Raw genomic sequence first — 16,074 nt, forward strand, 5'->3', positions numbered from 1 at the left:
CAGTATGCTTGCCTGGAGAATTCCATGGACAGAGGAGCCTGATGAGCTACAGTCTATACGGTTGGAAAGAGTCAGACGAGACTCAGCAACTAAAACTAACACACACACACACACACACACACACACACACACACAATTTGTTGTTTCTCTGGAGATCCCTACCACAATTCACCTAAAAGGAAAAAAAACCAACTTGGCCTCAACAGTTCCATGATATTCAGTGCTAAAAAATAATAGAGAAAATTTCTGAAGGAAAGAAACCCAATATTCAAAGAATCTTGAGGAAAGTAAGTTCAAGAAATTCATACATTGCCAAATTGTATGGAATACTTCAAATGCAAAAGTAATAAATACTTTCACATATGCAAGATATTAGGAACACATATCTATTCGCCTTCTTTGGACAGAAAATCTACTGGACAGTGAAATACATGCAGCCAAGAAATGAATCAATATAAAGATTTTCCTAAATAGAGAAGCTATGGTGAAACAAGTGAGGGCAAGACCTGTGGTCCCAGAACAGCACTGAAATCTCATAAACTTGAAAACATGAAAATGACAATTTACCTCAGAAATAAGCAGGAGGAAGAAGGGATGGGAGTAAACATAAAAGCACAATAATTTTCATTTATCATAATAGTGAAATAGTTCAGTCACTCAATCGTGTCTGACCCTTTGCGACCCCGTGGACCGCAGCATGCCAGGCCTCCCTGTCCATCACCAACTCCTGGAGTTTACCCAAAATCATGTCCATCGAGTCAGTGATGCCATCCAGCTATCTCATCCTCTGTCGTCCCCTTCTCCTCCTGCCCCCAATCCATCCCAGCATCAGAGTCTTTTCCAATGAGTCAACTCTTCGAATGAGGTGGCCAAAGTATTGGAGTTTCAGCTTCAGCATCAGTCCTTCCAATGAACACCCAGGACTGATATCCTTTGGATGGACTGGTTGGATCTCCTTGCAGTCCAAGGACTTTCAAGAGTCTTCTCCAACACCTCAGTTCAAAAGCATCAATTCTTTGGTGCTCAGCTTTCTTCACAATCCAACTCTCACATCCATATAGATCAGATCAGATCAGTCACTCAGTCATGTCCGACTCTCTTCGACCCCATGAATTGCAGCATGCCAGGCCTCCCTGTCCATTACCAATTCCCAGAGTTCACACAAACTCACATCCATTGAGTCAGTGATGCCATCCAGCCATCTCATCCTCTGTCGTCCCCTTCTCCCCTGCCCCCAATCCCCCCCAGCATCAGAGTCTTTTCCAGTGAGTCAACTCTTTACATGAGGTGGCCAAAGTATTGGAGTTTCAGCTTTAGCATCATTCTTTCCAAAGACATCCCAGGGCTGATCTCCTTCAGAATGGACTGGTTGGATCTCCTTGCAGTCCAAGGGACTCTCAAGAGTCTTCTCCAACACCACAGTTCAAAAGCATCAATTCTTCGGCACTCAGCCTTCTTCACAGTCCAACTCTCATATCCATACATGACCACAGGAAAAACCATAGCATTGACTAGACGGGCCTTTGTTGGCAAAGTAATGTCTCTGCTTTTGAATATGCTATCTAGGTTGGTCATAACTTTCCTTCCAAGGAGTAAGCGTCTTTTAATTTCATGGCTGCAGTCACCATCTGTAGTGATTTTGGAGCCCAGAAAAATAAAGTCTGACACTGTTTCCACTGTTTCCCCATCTATTGCCCATGAAGTGGTGGGACCGGATGCCATGATCTTAGTTTTCTGAATGTTGAGCTTTAAGCCAACTTTTTCATTCTCCACTTTCACTTTCATCAAGAGGCTTTTGAGTTCCTCTTCACTTTCTGCCATAAGGGTGGTGTCATCTGCATATCTGAAGTGATTGATATTTCTCCCGGCCATCTTGATTCCAGCTTGTGTTTCTTCCAGTCCAGCGTTTCTCATGATGTACTCTGCATAGAAGTTAAATAAGCAGGGTGACAATATACAGCCTTGACGAACTCCTTTTCCTATTTGGAACCAGTCTGTTGTTTCATGTCCAGTTCTAACTGTTGCTTCCTGACCTGCATACAAATTTCTCAAGAGGCAGGTCAGGTGGTTTGGTATTCCCATTTATTTCAGAATTTTGCACAGTTTACTGTGATCCACACAGTCAAAGGCTTTGGCATAGTCAATAAAGCAGAAATAGATGTTTTCCTGGAACTCTCTTGCTTTTTCCACGATCCAGCGGATGTTGGCAATTTGATCTCTGGTTCCTCTGCCTTTTCTAAAACCAGCTTGAACATCAGGAAGTTCACGGTTCACATACTGCTGAAGCCTGGCTTGGAGAATTTTGAGCATTACTTTACTAGCATGTGAGATGAATGCAATTGTGTGGTAGTTTGAGCATTCTTTGGCATTGCCTTTCTTTGGGATTGGAATGAAAACTGACCTTTTCCAGTCCTGTGGCCACTGCTGAGTTTTCCAAATTTGCTGACATATTGAGTGCAGCACTTTCACAGCATCATCTTTCAGGATTTGGAATAGCTCAATTGGAATTCCATCACCTCCACTAGCTTTGTTCGTAGTGATGCTTTCTAAGGCCCACTTGACTTCACATTCCAGGATCTGGCTCTAGGTGAGTGATCACACCATCGTGGTTATCTGGGTCATGAAGATCTTTTTTGTACAGTTCTTCTGTGTATTCTTGCCATCTCTTCTTAATATCTTCTGCTTCTGTTAGGTCCATACCATTTCTGTCCTTTATCGAGCTCATCTTTGCATGAAATGTTCCTTTGGTATCTCTGATTTTCTTGAAGAGATCCCTAGTCTTTCCCATTCTGTTGTTTTCCTCTATTTCTTTGCATTGATTGCTGAAGAAGGCTTTCTTATCTCCCCTTGCTATTCTTTGGAACTCTGTGTTCAGATGTTTATATCTTTCCTTTTCTCCTTTGCTTTTCGCTTCTCTTCTTTTCACAGCTATTTGTAAGGCCTCCCCAGACAGCCATTTTGCTTTTTTGCATTTCTTTTCTATGGGAATGGTCTTGATCCCTGTCTCCTGTACAATGTCACGAACCTCATTCCATAGTTCATCAGGCACTCTATCTATCAGATCTAGGCCCTTAAATCTATTTCTCACTTCCACTGTATAATCATAAGGGATTTGATTTAGGTCATACCTGAATGGTCCAGTAGTTTTCCCTACTTTCTCCAGTTTAAGTCTGAATTTGGCAATAAGGAGTTCATGGTCTGAGCCACAGTCAGCTCCTGGTCTTGTTTTTGCTGACTGTATAGAGCTTCTCCATCTTTGGCTGCAAAGAATATAATCAATCTGATTTCGGTGTTGACCACCTGGTGATGTCCATGTGTAGAGTCTTCTCTTGTGTTGCTGGAAGAGGTTGTTTGTTATGACCAGTGCATTTTTTTGGTAAAACTCTATCAGTCTTTGCCCTGCTTCATTCCATATTCCAAGACCAAATTTGCCTGTTACTCCAGGTGTTTCTTGACTTCCTACTTTTGCATTCCAGTCCCCTATAATGAAAAGGATCTCTTTTTTGGGTGTTAGTTCTAAAAGGTCTTGTAGGTCTTCATAGAACCGTTCAACTTCAGCTTCTTCAGCGTTACTGGTTGGGGCATAAACTTGGATTACTGTGATATTGAATGTTTTGCCTTGGAAACGAACAGAGATCATTCTGTAGTTTTTGAGATTGCATCCAAGTACTGCATACTGGACTCTTTTGTTGACCATGATGGCTACTCCATTTCCTCTGAGGGATTCCTGCCCACAGTAGTAGATATAATGGTCATCTGAGTTAGAAACCCAAGTAAGATGGTAGGTGTTGCAAGAGGGCATCAGAGGGCAAACACACTGAAACCATACTCACAGAAAACTAGTCAATCTAATCACACTAGGACCACAGCCTTGTCTAACTCAATGAAACTAAGCCATGCCCGTGCGGCAACCCAAGACAGGAGGGTCATGGTGGAGAAATTTGACAGAATGTGGTCCACTGGAGAAGGGAATGCAAACCACTTCAGTATTCTTGCCTTGAGAACCCCATGAACAATATGAAAAGGCAAAATGATAGGATACTGAAAGAGGAACTCCCCAGGTCAATAGGTGCCCAGTATGCTACTGGAGATCAGTGGAGAAATAACTCCAGAAAGAATGAAGGGATGGAGCCAAAGCAAAAAGAATACCCAGCTGTGGATGTGACTGGTGATAGAAGCAAGGTCCGATGCTGTAAAGAGCAATATTGCATAGGAACCTGGAATGTCAGGTCCATGAATCAAGGCAAATTGGAAATGGTCAGACAAGAGATGGCAAGAGTGAATGTCGACATTCTAGGAATCAGCAAACTGAAATGGACTGGAATGGGTGAATTTAACTCAGATGACCATTATATCTACACATCCATATATGACTACTGGAAAAACCATAGCCTTGACTAGACGGACCTTTGTTGGCAAAGTAATGTCTCTGCTTTTCAACATGCTATCTGGGTTGGTCATAACTTTCCTTCCAAGGAGTATGCATCTTTTAATTTCATGGCTGCAATCACCATCTGCAGTGATTTTGGAGCCCCAAAAATAAAGTCTGCCACTGTTTCCACTGTTTCCCCATCTATTTCCCATGAAGTGATGGGACCAGATGCCATGATCTTAGTTTTCTGAATGTTGAGCCTAAGCCAACATTTTCACTCTCCTATTTCACTTTCATCAACAGGCTTTTTAGTTCCTCTTCCCTTTCTGCCATAAGGGTGGTGTCATCTGTATATCTGAGGTGATTGATATTTCTCCCGGCAATCTTAATTCCAGCTTGTGCTTCTTCCAGCCCAGCATTTCTCATGATGTACTCTGCATAGAAGTTAAATAAGCAGGGTGACAATATACAGCCTTTTCCTATTTGGGACCAGTCTGTTGTTCCATGTCCAGTTCTAACTGTTGCTTCCTGACCTGCATACAGGTTTCTCAAGAGGCAGGTCAGGTGGTCTGGTATTCCCATCTCTTTCAGAATTAATACATCATGAAAAAATGGTTCCAAAGACCACTTTTTTCATAATCTTTTGCTATTAGCCTTAGAAGGATTCTTTACAAATTAATATCTCTTTTCATGGATAAACAGTCATTTAAATTTAGCAATTCTTTCACCCATTTCTTTCCCTTCCTTTAAAATTATGTGAATTTAATATCAACTTAAATTTTAAATGTTTAATATAAAAATACATATAATATTATTATTAAAAATTATTTCCCTCTAACATTTATATCCAAGTGTACAAGAAAACTTGCCCTAAGAACATTATATTTCACCAAAATGTTTTCCACATTAAAAGAGCAACAAACATTCTCAAGCATGAAATAACCCAGGAAATATAACAAATTTGAGAGTTTCCTGGGAAGGCCAGTGGGGGATGTATGCTTTAATTAACTATGTGTGTGTTCAGTTGTATCTGACTCTGAGACCCCATGGACTACAGCCCACTAGGCCTCTGCCCATGGGATTCTCCAGGCAAGAATACTGGAGTAGGTTGCCATTTCCTCCTCCTGGGGATCTTCTCCACCCAGGAATGAAACCCATATCTCCTGCATCTTCTGCAATGGCAGGCAGATTTTTTACCACTGGGCCACCTGGGAAGCCCCTTGAAGGTGCCAATAAAATTAAACCAGTATAATTCAAATTATTTCTATTTTGAAATAGAGCAGAATCCATCTTCATCTACACAGCTTAATGTATACATTCATACAACTTTATTATCCCACAGTCCTCATCAATATAACTTTACTATTCCAGGAAACTCTTGCCCAGGAAGATAAAAACAACTTTTTTGTTCATTCCAAGAATTTTATGAAATATTCACAAACTCTTCCCCAAAAACACAGAAATGACAATTTACATCCCCAGATTCGGGACCCGACACCTCAAAATACACCAGTTTTAAACTATTAGATCATGCTACTGCTGCAGCTGCTGCTGCTAAGTCGCTTCAGTCGTGTCCGACTCTGTGCGACCCCATAGACGGCAGCCTACCAGATCATGACTCTCACCCAATTCTAATTAAGCTCCTGCACTGGAAGTCCAGGCTTAAACAGGACTTTCAGGCTCTCATAAATATTCCCCTTTGTCCTCCTACCTCTAAGATCCTAAGACACTCTCAATGCAGAGATCCCCCTTACCATTGTAAAAATAATTTCATCTTTGTCTTCTCAGTGAGTTGTTTGGTGGTATTTCAGGGTAGCCAGTATTCAACAAAACTCACGACTAAAAGAGAAAGAACACCACAAATCAAGGTAAGAAAGTAATGACATGAAAATCCAAGCACACCTCAGAAGATAAGTAGAGGAATGAGGAGGGGTGAGGTGCTTGAAAGCTGGAGGCGAATAAGACCAAGATTCCTTAAGAAAGGTCTTTCTTATAAATGGGGGTCTTAAAATAGCTGCCGCATTCCATCTTGGGAGACTGAGGAAACAAAGACAAACACCTTTGCCTCCCGTCTTGAGCAGTATTCATCAAAAGTGTGGTTCTTGTACTGCCTACTTAGAATCACCTGGAGTATTTGATAGCAATGCTTTCTTATAGACTCTATCAGCATCTCTAGAAGGAGGCCTTGGAACTGGTATAAGAAATAAACTCTGTGCATTAATAAACTCTCACACCAATTAAAGAATCACTGAGGTAAAGGGTGGCTTCCCAGGTGGCACTAGTGGTAAAGAACCTGCCTGCCAATGCAGGAGATGTAAGAGACAATGGGTTCCATCCCTGGGTAGGGAAGATCCCTTGGAGGAGGGCATGGCAACCCATCCCAGTATTCTTGCCTGGATAATCCCAAGGACCAAAGAGCCTGGTGGGCTACAGTCCATGGGGTCGCACAGGGTCAGCCACGACTGAAGAGACTTAGCACGCACACAAAGGGTACAACTGCCATATTTAAATTACTCTTTCCAGGGGCTCCAGAGGTGGCGGCGGTTGGTACTGCGGGGGACGGTGCAGCAGGGCAGAGGCGGTGTGGGACCATGGACCAGGATCGGCAGAGATCGTGGCTAGAGGCAAAGCTAGACAGGACAATGGGAAGTTCAAGGCTAAGGCAGTGTCTGCTCAGAGAGAGCCGGGCTACAGGTTTCCGTGGGCCAAACCATAGACATTTAAAGACTCGCACCAGAAGCCATGGAAGGGACCGCTGCAGTGCACAGCATCACAGTTCTTCTATTGACACTTCCAAGTTCTGTTGATCACACTTCCAGATTCCACGGATCACATTTCTGCTGAGGTCCTTTAATCTACCAGAACCTGGTGGTCCGGAGTCGACAATAAGAAAGCAAAAGAGAGAGAGAAAGAGGCTGATATTCCTTGGCTTATGCAGAAAACCAATAAAGCCCTTGATACAGGGTTTGCACTGCTTCACATAGTCACCGGGAGCCCTCTCGAGGGGGTGAAGGCACAGTGTGCCTTCTTGAGAGGGTCTTAGAAGCCAGGGCAAAAAAGTGAGCTCAGCGGGCTTCTGGGCTCCAAGGAATTAGCCGGAAAGAGAGCGAGAAAGAAAGAAAGAAAGACATGGGGACCCAAGCTCTGATGGAGCAAAGGTGTCTTATTCAACATAGTGTGGGTATTTATACTGTCTTAAAAGGTAGCTATTTTCAGCAAAGGTAAAAATCAAAAGTCCAGACTTACAAGTTATCATAAGGCAATCCATATCAAAGAGAGAGGATTGTAAATAATCACTTTTACCGTATGGTTCATAAAAAGGAAGAGGGTCATAAATAGTTACTTATCACCATATGGAAAAATTAAAGAAGGAAATGCATGCATTCCTCAGCCCCAGGAGTAGCTTGGCAACTCCTCTTAATTCCTGAATATTCAGGAATTAATAAGGGACAGAGGATTCATGAAAAATCCAAAACAGCACACAGGAAGCCTTCTGTTAAATGCTTCCTGACACACTTCCAGGTTCCGCGGATCACACTTACAGGTTCCCTGGATCACACTTCCAGGTTCCACGGATCACACTTACAGGTTCCACGGATCACACTTCCAGGTTCCACGGATCACTCCGCGCCTTGTGCAGCATGCAATCCATGGTAATGAGATGTTGAATTCTCTTCCCATTGCTGTGGGTGGTTTGATCCCTCGCATCCACAAGTACTTGATCAAGGGACAGCAGAGATCTGCTTGAGAGCTCTTTTAACCGACCTTCTTCCTCCTGCTGATTGCAACTGTAACTGGGACAGAAGGAAAATAATGGGGGTATGTGGAATGTTTAAAACAGTTCACTGGAAAGGCGTAATTAGCTGCTGTAGACTTAATAGAAGAAGCATTTGTGGGTTCTTAGACTCGAAGTCTGATTTTTAAAAAGTAACTCTTCGTGTGGCAACAGTTGTGTGTTCAATGACTAGGTTTCTTCCATGGGTTGTATACAAAAATAGAATTGATAAACCATACTTTTAAAATTATCCTTTCCAACATCACCTTTTATTAAAAGAGCTTTGACTCTTTAGTTAAAACAGCTGAAATCTTTTGGATGGAATAGGTAGTGGTAAGGTAACCTTCAGCAAATCTCATGGCTTAATACAGCTCCTTTCTCAACTCCAGACACTAGGGCTCTCCTCCCCTCCCTAAGTGTTGACTGATTTATGGAAGTCATTTATGAGTAACTCTACAGCAACCTGACTTATTTGCCATCCCTTTCATTTTTCAACTATTTGTTTTAAGTTTGTTTCTGGATGGTGATTTCTGTGAGTATAAGGAAAATTTATCTTATAGCTTGGCATTTTTAAAGAAAAAATTATTCATGACACTGGTTAAATAAAAGTAAGGCAGAGTTTATTCAGGAGAACTATCATGATAGAGCTAGGAACCAAAGCAATGGGGTATTATAGGGCAGAAGAGAGACTGGACTCAACTCTGAACACAAGGAAAAAGTGAGAACTTATAGAAAAGGAGTAGGGTGCATGGGGGCAAGGGAGTCAGGAAATGGAAAATTACTAAAAGGAAATATCAGAGGTACAAAGAATTCTAGCTAAAGTAATCTAACAGGATTCTTGCTGAAGGCAGACTTGAGTGATAAGACATCACCTGGAGGATGGAGTATGAGGGACCCAACTGGGTACTGAAGTCAATCAGATAATAAAGATGGTATATTCTGGTTAAACTGATTTACCAGTGTTTTTGATAAAATGTGGTAATACAGAGACAAAACAGAAATCCAAAGTCAAGGCCTAGTTGAAAAAGAGTTCAGAAGAGCCTGATTAGAATTTGGTTAAAGAAAGAATCTTTGTCACCATATCTCCAGATCCTACTTTGTACTGGTAGATGTTTAATGAATATTTGTTATATTCATTATCTCCATATTGGACAATGTTGGTCAAATGCAATGATTTCAGTTTTGGTAGAATTAAGGGTTAGATAGTCTTTTTAACAGTACTTGGTCAACAAGTTATATTGTTACTTATTATTATTTTCATTTGTGATAATAAAATAAAGGATAACCAACAAGGACCAGGAAATTCAAGGAATCCCTGTGTGTATAGCACAGGGAATTCTGCTCAATGTTATAAGCAGTGGCAGCCTGAATGGAATTTGAAGGAGAATGGATATGTTATCCCTTTGCTGTCCACCTGAAACCATCACAACATTGTTAATCAGCCATACTCTAATACAAAATTTCAAAAAAGAAGCTAAATAAAACTAAATTTGTTTGGAAAACAAAAAGAAATAAAACTGTCCATATAAAATATCAAATTTGAAAAAGACCTAGTGCAATGGAAAGATTAAAGTGTTTAGAATCTTACAAGAACTTTTAAAAATCCAAAATAATACACTGGACCTCATAATCATAAGCTGCTCAGTCATGTCCGACTCTTTACAACCCCATGGACTATAACCTACCAGGCGTCTCTGTCCACAGGATTTTCCAGGCAAGAATACTGGAGTGGGTTGCCATTTCCTTCTCCTGAAGATCTTCCCAACCCAGGGATTGAATCCAGGTCTCCCCCGTTGTAGGCAGACGCTTTACCATCTGAGCCACCAGGGAAGTCCTGGACCTCAGGCAGGTTATTAAACATGTCTGAGACTCCAAGTATCTGTAAACTGGTGGTTATATTAGCTACTTTATTTATCTCTGGGCTAGAAGGGTTGACAAACTATAGTGCATGGGCCAGATCTGGCCTTACAGTCTATTTTTGTACATGCTTGGAGAAAAGAATGGTTTTCACATTTTTAAATAGTTGAAAGGAAGAAGGGTGGGGGTGGGGGACTATGTGTGGCCCACAAAATCTAAAATATTTACTATCTGGCCCTTTACAGAAACAATCTGCTAATCCCTGTGTTATGGTTAAATTTATGTGTCAACTGAATAGGACAAGGAGCACCAAGGTTAAATACTGTTTTGGGGTGCACCGGTAGGAGTATTTCTGGATGAAATTAGCATTCGAATCAGTGGATTCGGTGAGGTAGATTGCCCTCCCCAGTGTGATGGGACTCATCCAGTCTTTCACAGCCTTCAAAAAGAATAAAATAAGAAAAAAAGGCAAAGGAAGGGGGAATTTGCTCCTTTTTGCTTCCTTCTGTGTCAGTCTGTTGAGCTGGGACATTAGTCTTCTTCTACCCTTAGACTGGAACTTACACCATCAGCTCCCTTGGTTCTCAGGCCTTTTGACTCAGACTAGAATTACATTACCAGTTTACCTGCATCTCCAGCTTGCAAACAGCAGATTGTGGTACTACTTTGTCTTCATAATTATGTAAGCCAATTCTTCATAATAAATTTATTATATTTATGAAGGGGCTTACCTGTGGCTCAGACAGTAAAGAATCTGCCTGCAATGCAGGAGACCCGGGTTCGACCATTGGGTTGGAAAGATCCCCTGGAGAAGGAAATGGCTAGCCACTACAGTACACTTGCCTGAAGAGCCTGGCAGGCTACAGTTCATGGGGTCGCAAAGAGTTGGAAACAACTGAGCCACTAACATTTTCACTTTCATATATATGAAGAGAAAAAAGCATTCACAGCCCAATTACCAGGTGTCAGAGTTTTTTAGCCACATCCTTATATTATCTTCCCTATTTGTCTACTGAACATTCTAACACTAATCTTCCACCTCATCCCCAACCCCAATGTGATCTCTATGAGGTCCTCCCTCAGTGCAGGGCCTGGAAAGATCACCAAGATATTGGGTACCAAGACTGCAGAAAATACTGTAAGAGCTCTATTCTTCTTTCTGATAACATTTAAGTGACAAGCAAATTTTTTGAAAAATGAAAGAAGTTCAAATGAAAGCCATTCACTTGAAAAAGAGCTACTTGTAAACATTGTCAATAAGAATTTGCAGCAGCCATGGCTGAAGCCCCTGCCTGGTAAGTTTGGTGCCCTGATATACCCATAACATGTTCAAGCCCCAGAGATGGGTACTGCTTCTTAGTGCTGTGTGTATACACCTGGTTACGTGGCTTTTCTTCTAAGAATGTATGAAAGATATACAGATAAAAAATTACAATTGGGGTCAACTTCAGCAATGCCCAACTTTTTACTCCTTTCATTTTTTAATACCTATATTCTTCCCCTTCCTCACCTTTTTGAAAATTATCATCTCTATAGCTTCTCCAGTAAAGTAGTAGAGAGTGTGTTTTTTTCAGAAGTACTGAGTTTCAAAGTCTGATACTAATGTGAATTCTGAACTTTCATCTAGTTACTCTTCATCTCCGGATGCTATCAGTAAACTGGAGAAGTTAATTTAACAAAAATAAATAAATGAATCAAGAATCTCCCCACACTTGTTTTCCAGTAATTGTTCTATCACTGCCTGGACCTTATGTTTCTGCTTTTCCTGATTCTTTTTACTGTAATCTTTTTGTTTCTTCCAATCAGTACTATATCCATCATAGTTAAATATTTCAGGGTCTTCAAAACAAAAATAACCTGCCTTAGCCTGGATAAGAGGGAATTTGGGGGAGAATGGGTACATGTATATGTAGGGCTGAGTCCTGTCACTGTTCACCTGAAACTAACAATACATCATTTCTCAGCTATTGCTTGCTGGCTTGCTTGCTTGTTAGTTGCTCAGTCATGTTCGACTCTGCGACCCCACGGACTGTAGCCCACCAGGCTCCTCTGTCCATGGAATTCTCTAGGCAAGAATATTGGAATGGGTTGCCATGCCCTTCTCCAGGAGATCTTCCCTACCAAGGGATCAAACCCAGGTCTCCCTCATTGCAAGCGGATTGTTTACCAGCTGAGCTACCAGGGAATCCCCATATCAGCTATACCTCAATACAAAATGGGGAGGGAGGAGGGAGGAGGGTTCAGGATGGGGAACACATGTATACCTGTGGTGGATTCATTTCGATATATGGCAAAACCAATACAATATTGTAAAGTTAAAAAATAAAATAAAATTTTTTAAAAAATTAAAAGTTTAAAAGATTTAAAAAAATTAATGACCCGCCTTTTCTGACTCTAATTTCATCTTGTCCATTTTTGTCAGAACTTTATTAGTAAAGTATTCTTTGGATTCAACATGGAAATATAAAACAAAAGACATGGACCCTTAGGATCTGAAATATTTACTTTAATATCCTACAGGCTTTTCAAGGTTGGTTCACCATGTTTCTCTACTAATTCGCTTACCTACCTAAAAATTGGGGAACTTTTCCAGAGCATGGAGATCAAAAGTATGGCATTCAGTTGGGATCTGGCTTTTTCTGCTCTTTTATTTTGGGACACTATTTTGGCTGCTATAAGAAAATATCATGAATTAGGTGTTTTAAACAACAAACATTTATGTTTTACAGTTCTGGAGTCCAAGATTAGGATGCCAGCATAGTTTGATGAAGGCCCTCTTCTGGGTTGCAAACTGCCTATTTCTCCCTGTGTCCTCATATGGAGAATGAGTGAGCTAACTGTCTGCAGTCTCTTTAATGAAGGATATTAAATCATGATGTAATCACCTCTGAAAGGCCCCCACCTCTTAACACCATCAATTTGAGGTCATGATTTCAACATATAAACTTTGGGAGGATACAAGCACTCAAACCATCATTAGGACAACAGCCAATTTACGTTCTGCATCATTTTCACTATGTCTTTCTTCTGCTTCTGGAAGGCCAACATTGCCCCAGAAAACCACTTCTCTTGCCAAAAGAAAATTGGTTTAATGCTGCATACATTATTTCCACTCACAATTTCTTTAATAGATCTTGGCTTCCATATGAGCACATTTCTCCTTAAATTATTTCAGTGCATCATGTCTTCTTTTTCCTACACAAAATTCAGTATAGCTTGAAGGAGAGTAAAAGACAGTGTTAAATTGTTCCTGTGAAGATATCAAAATCTGAAGATTCTGCATCACCAGGTACATGAGAATTTCTGCATTAATTTGCATTTTAGCAACTTCTAAGAAACCTGAAGGGACATCATCAAATATTGATAACTTACGGTGTCAGATTTTTGATCTCTGAAGAAGAGGATTTAGGTTAGGGACCAGGGACCAGGCTTGATCACTCAAGAGCTTCTGTGCAGCAGAGTTTTATTAAAGTATGAAAAGGGATAGAGAAATCTCCTGACATAGACATCAGAAGGGATGGAAGAGTGCCCCCCTCGATAGTGTTAGCAAGCGAGTTTATACATCTTTAATTAGTTATTACAATAAATCAAAAGAATGTCTCAAGTTTGTGAAAATTTTTACCAGACCCACTCCCACAATTTACATTTTAGGATAACATGATTAGAACTTAACAATAGAAAGATCCTACTAGACCCACTCCCATGATTTACATTCTAAAATATCAGGATTAGTCAGAAGATTTTCAGGAAGGAGAAACTGTCCTCAAGCAGGATACATTGTTGTTATATAATCCCTACTACAGAGTTTAAACTGAGTTGTTTGTTGTTTAATCAATCATCAGTCTGGGCTTCAAGAAAAAAATATTTTATGTGACTTAAACTAAGGAATGTAGAGAGAAGAAAAAAGAAAAAGTTTGTCCTTTCCTCCTCCTTGAGAATTCCAGACCCCTATCTCAACATTCAGAAAGCGAAGATCGTGGCATCTGGTCCCATCACTTCATGGCAAATAGATGGAGAAACAGTGGAAACAATGGCAGACTATTTTGGGGGGCTCCAAAATCACTGCAGATGGAGATTGGAGCCATGAAATTAAAAGACACTCCTTGGAAGGAAAGTCATGACCAACCTAGATAGCATATTAAAAAGTAGAGACATTACTTTGCCAACAAAGGTCTGTCTAGTCAAGGCTATGGTTTTTCCTGTGGTCATGTATGGATGTGAGAGATGGACTATAAACAAAGATGAGCTCCGAAGAATTGATGCTTTTGAACTGTGGTGTTGGAGAAGACTCTTGAGAGTCCCTTGGACTGAAAGGAGATCCAATTAGTCCATCCTAAAGCAAATCAGTCCTGAATACTCATTGGAAGGAATGATATTGAAGCTGAAACTCCAATACTTTGGCCACCTGATGGGAAGAATTGACTCATTGGAAAAGACCTTGACGCTGGGAAAGATTGAAGGTGGGAGGAAAGGGGACAACAAAGGATGAGATGGCTGGATGGCATCACCGACTCAATGGGCATGAATTTGAGTGGACTCCAGGAGTTGGTGATGGACAGGGAGGCCTGGTGGGCTGCAGTCCGTGGGGTCGCAAAGAGTAGGACACAACTGAGTGACTGAACTGGACTGAACTGAACTGAACTGATCTATTCCTCAAGAACCCCAGACCCCTCTCTCCTCGGGGACCCGTGGACTTCTTATCAACCTGCCTAGGAATTGACTCTCTCAATATCTGTTGTCAATTAAAAAATAGATGTACAACTTGAGAGTTGTGAGTTAAGTTTTATTTGGGACAAAATGAGGGCTGCAGCTCAGAAGGCAGCATCTCAGATAGCTCTGAGAGAATGCTCCAAAGGAGCAGTGGGGGAAAGACAATATACAAGGTTTTGGTGTAGGGGGACTTCAATACCATGAAGCATTCATTTTACAAAAGGCTTTTTGTTAGTCATGAGGATCTGCTATCACCATGAAGGGATTTGCTGCTGCTGCTGCTAAGTCACTTCAGTTGTGTCCAACTCTGTGCAACCCCATAGATGGCAGCCCACCAGGCTCCCCCGTCCCTGGGATTCTCCAGGCAGGAACACTGGAGTGGGTTGCCATTTCCTTCTCCAATGCATCAAAGTGAAAAGTGAAAGTGAAGTCGCTCAGTCGTGTCCAACTCTTCGAGACCCAGTGGACTGCAGCCTAGCAGGCTCCTCCATCCATGGGATTTTCCAGGCAAGAGTACTGGAGTGGGGTGCCATCGCCTTCTCCAATGAAGGGATGAGGATGGAGAAGGCAATGGCACCCCACTCCAGTACTCTTGCCTAGAAAATCCAATGAATGGAGGAGCCTGGTAGGCTGCAGTCCATGGGGTCACTAAGTCAAACACGACTGAGCGACTTCACTTTCACTTTTCACTTTCATGCTTTGGAGAAGGAAATGGCAACCCATTCCAGTATTCTTGACTGGAGAATCCCAGGGATGGCGGAGCCTGGTGGGCTGCCATCTATGGGGTCGCACAGAGTTGGACACAACTGAAGTGACTTAGCAGCAGCAGCAGCTAGATATGAGGAGATGCAAGGATTGAGATCATAAAATCTGTTTCTAAAAACATCCAGCTATCTAAAGACCTGTTCCACCAGATTCCCTGGAGCACAGAGTACCTCACTCCACCCTGAACTCCCTCAGGGGTTGTTGAAGGTCAACAGCTATAGCAGCATGGGGCTCAATCTCTGTAGAGGCAGGGCAAACGCCTTTGTTGTTAAGTGCCAATACTCTTGTTGTTAAGGGCAATACTCTTGTTAAGTGCCAATTTGTAGTTGACACTATCGTCATGATGCTTTTAGCCCTCTCTTCTCCTGTGGCAGGGTAGCCCAAAGGCATCTCCCTCTTAACCAAGGGAGACATTCTAAACACTTCCCTGCCACAATAACTTGGCTTAGTAGTCTCCCAAATGCTCTCTTTTATGTACACAGTAGGTGCTTTGTTTCATGTAAAAACCAATAATTATTTTATGCATGTTAATGTGTACCTGTGTGCTCTGATTTCAGGGAACAATGGAGCTCTTAAAGACCCTAAGACTAAGAGC

The sequence above is a fragment of the Bos javanicus genome, chromosome 3 (genome assembly GCF_032452875.1).
Source record: "Bos javanicus breed banteng chromosome 3, ARS-OSU_banteng_1.0, whole genome shotgun sequence".
Lineage (NCBI taxonomy): Eukaryota > Metazoa > Chordata > Mammalia > Artiodactyla > Bovidae > Bos > Bos javanicus.